At 49.5% G+C, this 12719-nt stretch overlaps 1 long non-coding RNA gene across 1 annotated transcript; it reads left to right on the forward strand.

The window, feature by feature from the left end:
* The first annotated feature begins 13 nt into the window (after nt 1-13).
* On the forward strand, nt 14-12011 carry LOC122232674. Its single transcript, XR_006210060.1, has 3 exons — nt 14-78; nt 2132-2304; nt 11950-12011. It is a non-coding gene; the product is annotated as an uncharacterized LOC122232674 (long non-coding RNA).
* Nucleotides 12012-12719: the final 708 nt, after the last annotated feature.

The raw sequence follows: 12719 nt of genomic DNA on the forward strand, positions 1-12719 counted from the left end.
TGGCCGAAAGGAGGCTGCCCCCTGTCCCCCCTCTCTGCCACCCTGGGCCCGAACCAGTCCCCACCCAGCAGCTTAGAGGTGAGCCCAGGGGAGCACAGTGCTCCAGCGGGACCAAGGGGAGGAGGGGGAAGGAGGAGGTTGGCTGATGTGGCTGCCACTGAGGGGGTAATACATTATCCAGGGCTAATGAAAACATAATTATCTTCTTTTGGCTGCAGAGAGGGGCTAATTTAATAGGCCGCGATCGAAAGGCATCTGTTGAATTCACCCAGCAGCGAAAACACTTGAAGGGCTTGGGTGGGGGTGGGGAGAGCGGCAGAGCGCGGCTGGTCAGCGGCAGGCCGGGCAGCAGCTGCATGTGGGTGGCAGCCCCCCCGGGGGAGGGGAGGGGGGTGGGAAGCAGCACGGGGCGGGGGTGCAGCAGCTGGGGAGGTGTCCTATGCACAGACCGACTGGGACTGCTTTCTCACTGCGTGATCTTGGGCCAGTCCTCTGCTTCTCTGAGCCTCGGCCTCCTCATCTGTAAAGTGGGGTCAATCCTGCCTCCCTCCCATTGACTGGGAAGACTAGATGAGGAATATGAGAGGGGTTCTGGCACATTCTAAGTAAGTGTTTAACAAAAACTTCCCCCTTCTGCTTCTTTGCTGAGCCACTTCTACTTAGCCTTCGGGATTCAGCATAAACACCCCCTCTTCCGGGGAGGCTCCTGCTCTGGGCTCCCCTAATGCCCTGTGCTTGCCTTTTCTTGAGGAAACCCACTTTAGGATATTTGCTGGCTTCCTGCTGGGCTGCTAAGAGCCCCGCAAGGGTAGCAAGGGTCTGTCTCATCTGTCACTCAAAGTCAGTGCTTCTCAAAGCATGTTCCCTGGGCCAGAGGCCTCAGCATCCCCTTAGAACTTAGCTACCAGTTCCTGGGCCCTGCCCCACACCTGCTGAAGCAGACACCGAGGTGGGGGCCCAGCGAGCTGTGTTTCATGCAGGTTCTCCAGGAGAGGCCGGTCCACGCTCAAGTTGGAAAGCTTCGGCTCCAAACAGAAACCAAACTGATGTTTGTTGAATCAATGACTGAAGAGCTTCCTGGGGTCCAGCCATGAAATGGCAATAGCTCCCTAATTAGCCACCAACTGTATACCAAAGGCTGTGCCCCTCCCAGCCACTCCCTGTCCCCCACCACCCCTCCATTCGCCAGCAATGCCCCTTGGTTGGCCTCTCTGTCCTGAGGTGGAGACCCACAGGGACTATTGAAAGACCCGGGGGCGCCTCCTCTGTGTCCTCCCTCTGCTCCCACTGCACACAGATGCCCCTTCCCTTAAGTTGTCCTCCCCCCCGCCCACCCACGCAGGCCCTCTAATTCCGGAAGAGAATTAGACCCTGTCCCTGGGTGCCTGGCTTGGGAAGTCACTTAGATATGCTTATGAAGGATCATGCCTGTGGGTCAGTCTTGCACAGAGTGGGAGGGGCAGCCCGCGGAAGGGCCCTAGAGATGGCTGTCCCCAGCCGTGGCATTTTACACAGGGGGAGGCCTAAGTCCAGGGAGGTTTGGTGATTGATCCAAGAACAACAGCCTGTTAGTGGCCTATAAGATCCTTGTCCTGGCTCCCAGCTCAAGATGCTGGTTCTGGTGCCCCTAAGAGGGGTGGGTCACCTTAGTGGCACTAGGGCATCTGTGGGAGGGCAGGCCAGCAGGGTCAGGGAGCAGGGAAAGAGGTTGTTTGAGTGCCTAGAACTCCTGCGAGGGGTGGGGGTGCCACAGTCCCCAGGACGGCTACTGACTGGTCAAACACCCCTGGTAGACATTCATTCATAGGACTCCTGCAGAGAAGAAAGAGGGAGGAGCCCTTTAAGGCTTAAAGAGGCTGCCTGGGCCTAGGAAACACTAGATTTGAAGCTGGAACATCTGGCCTCCAGACCTGGTTCTGTCACTAATGGGCTGTGGGCGCTTGGACAAACCCCTTGGAATCTCTCAGTCTCAGAAGAGTGATCTGAGCCAGAAGATCGTTCCTGGAAGTATACACAAAATCAAGCCCAAGTGCGCTTTTCTGGGGTAGAGCGTTTTCAGTATTGAGTAGCTTTTTTAAAAGAGTCTAAAACCTTGGAAAGATCAGGAGAAACTGAACCAATGGTCTTTCAGGTGCTTTAATGGGCAAAATGGAGGCAACTTCTTGCCCGGGGAAACCCCGCCCCGGCAAGTTTGCAGCTGCCCTTTGCTCTACGCAGCCGTTTCGGCAGAGGCAGTTCCCCGGATGACCGACAGATGGCGCTAAACCTTCACTATAGCCTTCCTGTTTTCCTGAGACTCTTCAGGTACGTTCTGCTTCTGTTCACTCAGATTTGGGGACCTCCGGGCCTGGGCCCCCTTTACGCTGAGCTGACCTGAATGGCTGACCTGGCTGCCATTCAGTCTTGCAGTGTCTGTCCATAGTGGAGACACCAAAAAGGATGTGAAGGTGGGGGCATTAGAGTGTGGGCGTCTTGAGCACCCCAGAGAATGAACTGAAAACTCAAAAGGAGCCTTATTTAGTCCTTTTGTTCTCCCCTGCACCCCAATACAGGACCCCCTCCTGTACTCCCCCGTCTCAACCCGAGGTGCCATATCTCAGGCTCCTCCAAACCCTGGAGTGTTTGATAGCCTGTCACACGGGGTTGTGAATGGGAATCAAAGTATTTGCATTTTGAAGGCAAAGACCTGGGGAAGCCAGTGCCTCCAGGGAGCAGATGAGGTGGGCTGGCCCTGAGACATCAGGGAACGGTAGGACCTGTGGCTAACTGGAGTGCAGGGTCCACCTAAAGGCATTCACATTCAAAGTCAGCCATCAGTGTAAGAATTCTGACCAAGGGAATGGATTTCAGCACCTGCCGGTGTCGATGTTTGAGTGCAAGGCAGGTCTTAATCAGAACATAAAGCAGTGGTCCCAGGGGCATCCGGGTGACTCAGTCAATGGAGCATGCGACTCTACGTGTCGGCTCAAGTCATGATCTCACGGTTTGTGAGTTCAAGCCCCACATCGGGCTCTGTGCTGACAGCATGGGACCTGTATGGACTTCCCTCTCTCCCTCTCTCTCTGCCCCTCCCCTGCTTGCATGCTCTCTCTCTCAAAATAAAGAAACAAACTTTAAAAAAAAAAAAAAAGGAACATAAAGCAGTGGTCCTTAAACTGCCAGGTGCATGAGAATTACCTGAGAAGACCACCAGTTCCTGGACCGCGCCTCCATAGATATCGGATCTGTAGGTCTTGGAGGGGGGAGAAGAGGATTCAAGAGGCTAAATTTTTAGCCAACTCCTCAGGGGAAACTGAGGCAGGCAGTCTTCTGGTCCCAGGTTGGCCATTCCATGCCAGCGAGGCCACCCCAGTGACCTGGGCTGGATCCTCAACCTCCACTTGCAAATACTTGGAGTTCAATGACACAGCTTCTCAGCAGCAATGCCGGCTCCCTCCCCCCATCAGAGCAGCCATCTAGCAATTCTGTTCCTCCCCCTCCTCCCCCATACCAGAGACATGCATAGAAAAGATGACACACTTGGACTTATTTCTAAGAGTTAGGAAACTTCTGAGACCAATCCCTGGGGGAGGGTAATGGGGAGGTGGTAGAGACAGGAGCAGATGGAAATGCCAGCTCAGTGTTCTGGAAACTACCAACCTGGGGCCAACGTGTTTGACTTCTCATCTGACTCTGTCCTCCATTCACAGTGCGACACTTGGGCAAGGCCCCTCCCCTCTCTGGGTCTCAATTTTCCCATCTATAAAATTAAGGGGGTAGGACTGGAGCATAGCTTCCTTCTCTGTTCTAGGACTCCCTTGGGTCCTGCAGCAGTGTCTTGTGTAGGTGGAGGAAGAAGGGTGGGGAAGGGTACCCTGAACCCCGTTATCTCCCCCTCCATTCTGAGCTGGTCTGTTCTTTGTGAATCTGAGAGACCAGGTTTCATTCGAAAAACAAACTTGAGAACGACTGGTGTGGGAACTCTCATGGCGTCTTCTAGTGTCCGTTTAATCATCCGCTGTCTCCTCTTTTTTGGTGGGCTACGTACCAGGCACTGTGCCAGGGGCTGGGGCAACCAAAACCCCCAGGCAGGATTCCTGGCTCCTGAAGGACTTTGTACAATGAGGAAGTCAGACAAGTTCACAGTCCAGCCTGCTAGCCTGCCATGGTTTGCGGTCTACGCCGCCCTGAACCCCAGAAAGCGATTCTGCTGGCCTTACCCTGTCTTTTAAAGCCTTAATGAGAGAACCCACTTTCTTCCTCTCAGCCTGACAGCCTAGAGCTCCATTAGCTTCATATATTTTGGCATTTGATTGATTTAATCTGACACTCAAGCAAACTGTCTTATACTCTAATTGTGTGGAAGAGGGGAGTGTGCAAGGATATGGTGTGATTTAAAAGCTTTGGAGTTAGTCCTGGGATTTGCCACTTCCTAGCTCTGTGACCTTAGGCAAGTTAATTACCCTTTCCGTACCTCAGCTTTCTCATCTGTCAAAATGGGGGTGATGACAGTCCCTACCTCCCAGAATTGTGCTGATTAACTGAGATAATGCATGTGAAGCCCTTTGCATGGTCTTTGGCACATAGAACATGCTCGGACAGTGAGAGCTCCTTCTCCTATTATTATTGTTATTGTTATTATTAATATGTAGGGGGTTCTTGTCTCTGTTTCGAGATTAGAAGATCTCTGAGAAGTATGAGCCATGCCTGAATCCATTTGTATGGACTTCAATATGCCTCGCAGTTTGCTAGTACATCCCAGGCACTCAAAAACTGAATTCTCTTGCATGGAAGAATCAGGACAGTTTCTCTGCAAAAGTGGTCCTCAATCGGCAGCTCTGGGGGTGGGGTCTGGCAATCTGAGTCTCAACAAACCTGCAGTGATCCTGACACATTTTTAAGTTTGAGAATTACTTTTCTACACCAATGATTTCCAAACTTGTTTTAGCTGTGGTAATACATATATTTTAAATTTCCAAATGGAATTGTAGGCAGAAGCCAATATATAAAATAAGTGAAGGAGGAATTCCTGAGAAATCACTGGGGGGGAGGCAAGATCCCTGACTACCGTATCCTCCTCCAAGGAAGCCCTGAAGTGCTTATGCCTTCTAGGAATAAAGCTTAAAAAGCATCACGATTTTTAATCCTCATGCCCATCTATCCACCCACTTACCCACCCACCCATCCTCATCCATCCATCCATCCATCCATCTATCCATCCAACTGTCCATCCATCCATCTATCCATCCATCCATCCACCAATCCATCCACCCATCTATCTATCCATCCATCCATCCATCCATCCATCCATCCATCTATCCATCCAACTGTCCATCCATCCATCTATCCATCCATCCATCCACCAATCCATCCACCCATCTATCTACCCATCCATCCATCCATCCATCCATCCATCCATCCATCCACCCATCTATCCATCCATCCATCCATCCATCCATCCATCCATCCATCTGTCCATCCATCCATCCATCCATCCATCCACCAATCCATCCACCCATCCATCTACCCATCCATCCATTCTTCCATCCATCCATCCATCCATCCATCCATCCATCCATCCATCCACTGATCCATCCATCCATCCATCCATCCTCCAATCCATCCATCCATCCATCCATCCATCCATCCATCTATATTTGTTGGGAGACCACCTATCTTATTCATTTCTGCAAGTCTTGCCAGAAGAGGCACTGATTGCCTTTTTTCCAGACTCTCTTTTCAAGATGTTTGTATAACAGTTTTGAAAAATGGAAATAGTATCTCCCTTCAGAGCAAAAGGCAGGCATGCCTACTGTCCTGTATAATAAAGATACTGACTCCCAGGGTGCCTGGGTGGCTCAGTCAGTTGAGCTTCTGACTTTGGCAAAGGTCATGATCTCATGGTTCATGGGTTTGAGCCCCATGTCGGGCTCTGTGCTGACAGCTCAGAGCCTGGAACCTGCTTCCGATTCTATGTCTCCCTCTGTCTCTGACCCTCCTCCCTCAAAAATAAACATTAAAAAAAAAAAAGACACTGACTCCCTCAAGAGCAAAGGGCAGGTTTGCTTACTCCGATTATAAATAATTCAGTTTCTCTAAATTTGAGATTCCTCTCCTGAAGTCCAGACCACAACACCTGGTCCTCTTTGTGTTGCCCTGTGGGAACTGGGGTTTGGGCTACTGACACAAATGCTGATACCCTGGTTACTACTATTGCTAGGAGTAATAAAATCCCATGTCTCTGACCCAGGAGTCTCATGTCTCCTGCCAGCATCCATAAAACCGTGGCAGTGTTGTGTGTTGGCTACTTCATGGCATAGAAAAGAAACTTAAGATACTGCCCTGGCCTTGAAAGGCTTACAGCTGGGTTGCCAAGGAGAAGCATAAAGACTCATCAAGAGCTTTAGCCATGCTGTAGGGCAGGAAGTGGGAGCTTTGGAGCCGAGTGAGAAGTATGGACAGAGGGGATAGCAGGGTGTTCAGAGAAAGCTGTGTCTGGGGGTCCACAGGGAAGGGTCTGGACGCTTTGGCCTTTCACTGGATGTGATATCAATGCTCTTCTGGCCCTCCCACTGTCCCAGTGCTGATCAGTTTGCTCTGTATTCATTGTCCTCTGGCTCTGCGTCTCCATCTGATCCAGTGCTCCTTGGGGGCAGGGATCCTGTTTTCTTCATGTCTTGGGCCCCAGCGCTCCACCTAGTGTTTGGCACACAGTAGGTGTTTAATAGTATTTTGCTGACTCACAGGACTTTTAGATAATATTAATGATAATAACAAGAAGTATGATGGTGGTAAATACTTGGATAGACACGTAGTAGCATGTGAGCACTCATAACATGGCAGGCACTTCCTGCACCTTACCTCTTGCTCACTTGATAAGTGGAGGAGCCAGGATTTGAACCCAGGAAGACTGGCTCCAGGGTCTGTGCAATGAAACCCCTACATGTTGGTTGCTGATACTGAGGAGGAAGTGGGTAAAGGAAGCAGCTCAGGGTACAGCAAGGTAGGGTAGCAAGTGACAAATAAGTAAGCATCACTTCTTGGAGATCGCCATGGTTACCATTTCTTGAGCACTTACTATGGGCCATGCTAATCCTTAATCTTCACAGCCACCTTGCAGCTGGGTATCATTGACCTTCTTTGGGGAGAAACAGAGGCACAGAGAGGTAGAATGACTTGCTCAAGGACACATAGCTAAGTAGTGGCAGCTCCGGAATTTGAACCCAGATCTATTGGACTCCAAAGCCCACCAATCTTAAGGGGGGAATTTTGGTTGAAGTGAAGCCCTGGAGGGTTATAGTGACCTCAGGGCAAGGGGGTTCATTGGCTGAAGCTTGGGACAAGGCTGGGCTGACCCACACCTGGAGCCAAAAAGAAGACAGATAAACAAGATGAATGAGACAAACAGTGACCCTTCTTGAATTTTCTAGCCCAGAGTATCCACATTGCTATTTTCTAGCCCAGAGTATCCCGCCAGCTGACATTATGAAAGAAAGAGAATGGGCATGGAACCAGACAAGACAGGGCCAAATCTAAGCTCTGCCTCTTGCTTGCTGTGCGACCTTGAGCAAGTTACCTAGCCTCTCTGAGCCCCAGTATCTACCTGTCTTTCAAAAGCTTTGAAAATCATATTAATAAATAGCTACAAGGCACCTGGCATGTAGTAGGCACCCAACCAACGTCCATTATTGATTCATTCAATAAACAATTACTGTAGCACCTTCCAGCAGTGCCCCACCTGTATCTTCTTGGCATCTACAATTCTCACACATACTGATCCAAACTCTAGCTTGAAGCACCTTTTCTCTTTTGCAGAAGAAATGTCGGGGAGGGGGGGTGATTAGCATACCCTCCCTGCCTCCCGCCCGCCTTAGAGTGCCTTCAACCACTGCCCAACAGGAGTTGGGACATAAGTCCCCTTGAGTAAGGTAACTCTGAGATGTGTGGTCTACACTGGTTCCTAAGCCTCCCCTGCGGGATTCAGCTCTGATTTCCCACCGTGGTAACTTGCATGATAACACATATTTTTCTGGGATCACCTCCCAAAGAAATCCCTTGCACTCCAACCCTAGTCTCAATCTCCCAACTAAAACTAAAAGAAGACATTGACTGAGCGACGATGTGCCACATTCCATCCTGTGCCTGGATTAATGATTAACCAGACAGACATTGTCCCTGCTGTCCATTTAGAATCTGTAGTTAGGCCAGGAGAGGAAACAGACAGTGAAGAATTAACTGTGGTCAGTATAGGAGTCTCTTACCCATCTCTCTTCACTTGCCCTTGGGGAATGGTAAGGTCTCTCTTTCTCTCTGTCTCTCTCTGTCTCTCTCTCTCAGAATACACCCAAGTTCTGTCCAGAATTGTAATTGTTTTTTCTTGACCACCCCATGAATAAGCATTTTGAAGCCAGAATCCACATCTTATTGTTCAATTTTTTTTCCCCTTGCAAAATCCCTGGCCCAGTGCTTAGCATGTGTTCATCTGATAAATATTCAGTGAGCACTAACTGTGTGTTCTAGGCTGTGGGGACATAAGAGTGAGCAAAGCAAAGTCAGTCTTGGCCCTCAAGAAGCTGACGCTCTGGTCTGGGAGACCGACCACAAAATAAGTAAAGACATAAACAACATACAAATCCACAAAGAAACAAGTAATACGATGTCAGACTGGGATAAATACTATGACAAAAACAGGGCAAGGGGCAGAGAGGGGACTGGGCCGGGGGTAATTGTAGGTAAGGTGGCAGAAAAGATCTCTTGGAGGATGTGCATACAGTTGGTGCTCATTAAAGGGCTGATGAATACAGGAAGTAAAACCTTTAGTTATGTAACCAATGAATAATAGCACAGAAGAGGATAGCATCTTCAGTGATGAGGGAGCATAAAGCAAGCTCAGGGCCAAGGAAGCATACTTGCCAGGCACATGCCACCCTCCCCCGCCAACAAGGGGGATAGGTGTGTGACATCCCTCAGGCACTCCTGGCTGCCCCAAGAACAAAGGAAAGGGGAAAACAAATGGTTAACTGGTACGAGATCACAGTCATTCGAGACACTGAGTCTCCATCAGTTTACAAATATCTTAGTAAATTAAAAAAAAAAAAAAGCAATCTTATCAATAGCCTAATCTCCAGGAACTCTCTACTGTCTTAATGATAATACTTTGCTGGAGGGAAAAACAACCTTAGCTTGACAATAACTAGGCCTCCTGTGAGTCTTCTTTAGCATATGGAAATCCCTTTAAGAAACTTCCTCTTGGGGCTCCTGGGTGGCTCAGTCGGTTGACTTCAGCTCAGGTCACGATCTCAGGCTCAGAACATGATCTCCCAGTTTGTGAGTTTGAGCCCCGAGTCAGGCTCTGTGCTGCCGGCCCAGAGCCTGGAGCCTGCTTCAAATTCTGTGTCTCCCTCTCTCTCTGCTCCTCCCCCACTCCCTCCCCCCCCCTTTCAAAAATAAACAAACATTAAAAAAAATTTTTTTTAAAGAAACTTCCTCTTGACTTTACCTCCACCAGCTCCATACTATATAACAGGACACTTTTCACAATACATCAAAGTATTCTTTCTTGGCGGTTGGCTCCAGACCCCACCATCCCTCTGAAACCTCATCATTCAGTATATAAAAGAAGGCTTTTCCAAGCCCTTCAAGGACTGCTAACCCTGTCTGAGGTGATGCCACAAGAAAGGTATCCACGATTTTGTTCAGAAATCTGTTAGGTCCCCATGCACACAGTTCTTGGGCCAACGAACACCCTTGAGACGAAGGCAGCCATGATATTTGATCAATACTAGTAGGAGTCTTGCCAGAATCAATGAGGGGCCATCTGAGGTCTTGGGAAAATCCTCTGCCTCTGGAAAGCAAAGGTCTGTAGCAGATTCTGCAGTAAGTCTCCTGACCGAGAAGTGGCTGAGGCCAGTGACAGCTAACACTGACTGTCTGCTTGCTCTGCTCTATGTACCTTCCTAGATGCATTATAAGAGCCACGCCATTTAAGGCTCATAAAGACTCTGTTAGGAGGCTACTATTATGACCTTGTTTTCCAGGGGGGAGGAAAGGGAGGCTCAGAGAAGGCTAAGGAACTGCTCAAGGTCACACAATGACAAGGCAGGGTATCGTGGGCAATAATGGGAGGTGGTGGTGGGAGCAGGAAGGAGGCCTCCCCAGCCTGGGACAAAGAAACTCCTATTCCGTGGGTGTAACTTCCAAGCCGAAGTCTGGCGAAGATTGGAGTTGGCCCAGGGAAGGGAGGGAGGAGGGGAGCAGGGGAAGGGGGAGGAACTCCAGAAACATGCAAAGACCCAGAAGTGATGGCACATTCTGGAACCCCTTGGAGGCTGCATTTTGTCCAGTGCAGAATTAGCCCCTTGCCTAATTTTGTGTGGCTCAGGATTCAGCAGGAAGCAGGTCATGTGTCTGCAGCCAGAGTTCAATTCTGGGCTGCACCATACTTCCCGGAAATCTGTAAGCAGAGCGTGGGCACCTGCCAGATGATTCTGGGTGATCCCCTAGTCCTTCTTTGGGTGGCAAGGTTATCCTTGTGCCCATCTCCCTCTGCCCAACAGAACAGAAGATCCTGGGGGCCAGTGACTGGGTCTCCATCATCTTGGGAGATAGAGGGATATTCATATTGGTTCATGGCATGGGCCTGGGGAGTCCACAGCTATGGGGGGTTAGAGGTGACTGTAGCATCTGACAAGCTACTAGCATATCAGTAGCCATAGCTGCTCACATCAAGCGCTCCTCATCACTTCACCAAGGCTGCAGCTGCCCCATCCAGGCCCATTGATGGGGCTCTAAGCTGCATTTATTTAGCAGCTTGATCAACTGCCACAGGTTTATAGTCTCAAAGGCTCCGAATGTGCCCCAACCCTCAGACTCTATCTTTCCTTCTGTATGACCGCTCTCCAGTCTGAGCTGCCATTTTCCTCATCTAGGGCATCCCATCTACGGCTTCCCTGCCCACTGTAGTCCAGTCTCCCCATGCAGATCAGAGACACCTTTCCAAAATGCAAATCTGACCATGCCACCTCCTGAGCTAGAAACACCTCAACATCTCCAATGCCCTCTGGGTAAAGCCCACATTCTTTAGCATTCCTTGGTTCATTTATTCTTCCAACTTGCAAATGTTGATTGAGCACCAATGAGTGATCCTTCTGAGGTTTGATGAAACAGTAGCTTCTCAACTGACTGGTTTTATTTTCTTTTTGGTAGCAGTGAGTCTTGTGAGGACATCTCTTGTTTTTATTTTTATTCATTCATTCATTCATTCATTCATTCATTCATTCATTCGTGTGGGCCCAGCCCTTGCATCATTCTTCTGGCAATTGCGCCTCAATTTTCTTTGGGGAGCTCCCCTCCCCCTTCAGATACAGTCCTGGAGTGTGGGTTCCTACCCCTGAGGGTCAGCTTTTCAGCTTTTTCTTGAAATCTTAGAGATACCTGAATCCCTCCAGTACGTTCTTGGTTTTGCTAGAGTTTTGCCAGAATCATTTGGTGCCTGAAACCAAAGAGACCCTAATGGATGGCACTACCTCTTATGTTCCAACCTGAAAGTCTCATGGGCTGCTATTGGCTCCTTCAGGTCTATTCACCCCACTTCAGCATCTGTTTGGTTCCCCTGTAGGCTGATCCAATCAGCAGAGCCCCTTGCCTCTAGCTTCTGGTTGGAATCAGCCAGTGGAAAGCATGGGCAGAACAGTGGGAGTTGGGAGGACAGTGAGGGTGGGTTTATTCCATTCTGGGTCCTTCCCTGTGGGCTGGGGGAACAGTGGCTATGTCCCTCTGTTAAAGGCAGCTCTTCCCACACAGCTCACTCTGCTGGCTGCTCCCTCCTCTTGCTCTGTGAGGATCCCCATGGTCCTGGTTCCTGTATGCGCCTTGTTGGTTTCTCTTGACCATGACCACACCTTCATAAACAGACTCTTCATTAGTCTCTCTTTGATTACACAGTTTGAGTGTGCATCCCTCTCTTGCCAGGGCCCTGACAGATACAGGAGGAGTGTCTGTCATAAGCTGTACCTGCCTAGGATCCAGAGGAGATCGGAAGGAGTGGTGAGTTTCCCAGGATCTTGGGAAATGGGAAGAGAATGGAGGTCGAGAGAAGACAAAGAGAAGTCTCACCAAGTACCTCCAAATAGGATTGCTAAGGAGAGACCCAGCTAGAAAGAGCTCTGAGCTGTAGATTCGCTACTTCCTTGCTGTGTGCCTTTAGGAAAACCACTGCCTGTCTCTGGGCCTTATCTTCTCATCTGTGAAATGGGAATGGTAATAGAGCCTACCATATTAGTTGTGCCAGGGAGTCAATGACATCATGTTATTCATTCATTCATTCATTCATCATTCATCCATTCATTCAACAAATATATACTGGGCTGTACTATGTACCTGGCAATGTGCTAGGTGCTGGGGACACAGCAGGAAAGAGAACAGGTAACTGCTCTTATCCTCTGGGAACTGATAGCCTATGTGGGGAAAAGGACATAAACAAGGAGCCACACAAATACTCAACTAGCCCTTCCCTGAAGGGTCCCATTTGGACTGAAAAGTCCTCTGTGAAGAAATGGCTAATGTTTGAGCTGAGTCTTGGAAGATGAAGATCAGCCGGTTGGAAAGGTGATCCAAGTGTAGATAACAGAACAGGTCAGTGATGAGGGTGGTTGCTGGAGGAAGCACGAGTGACGGGGGAAGAAGAAGACGAAGTGCGAGAGGTCACAGGGATCAGGCTAATCCAGCTTTGCACGCCTCAG

Source organism: Panthera tigris, chromosome D3 (assembly GCF_018350195.1).
Source record: "Panthera tigris isolate Pti1 chromosome D3, P.tigris_Pti1_mat1.1, whole genome shotgun sequence".
NCBI classification, from domain to species: domain Eukaryota; kingdom Metazoa; phylum Chordata; class Mammalia; order Carnivora; family Felidae; genus Panthera; species Panthera tigris.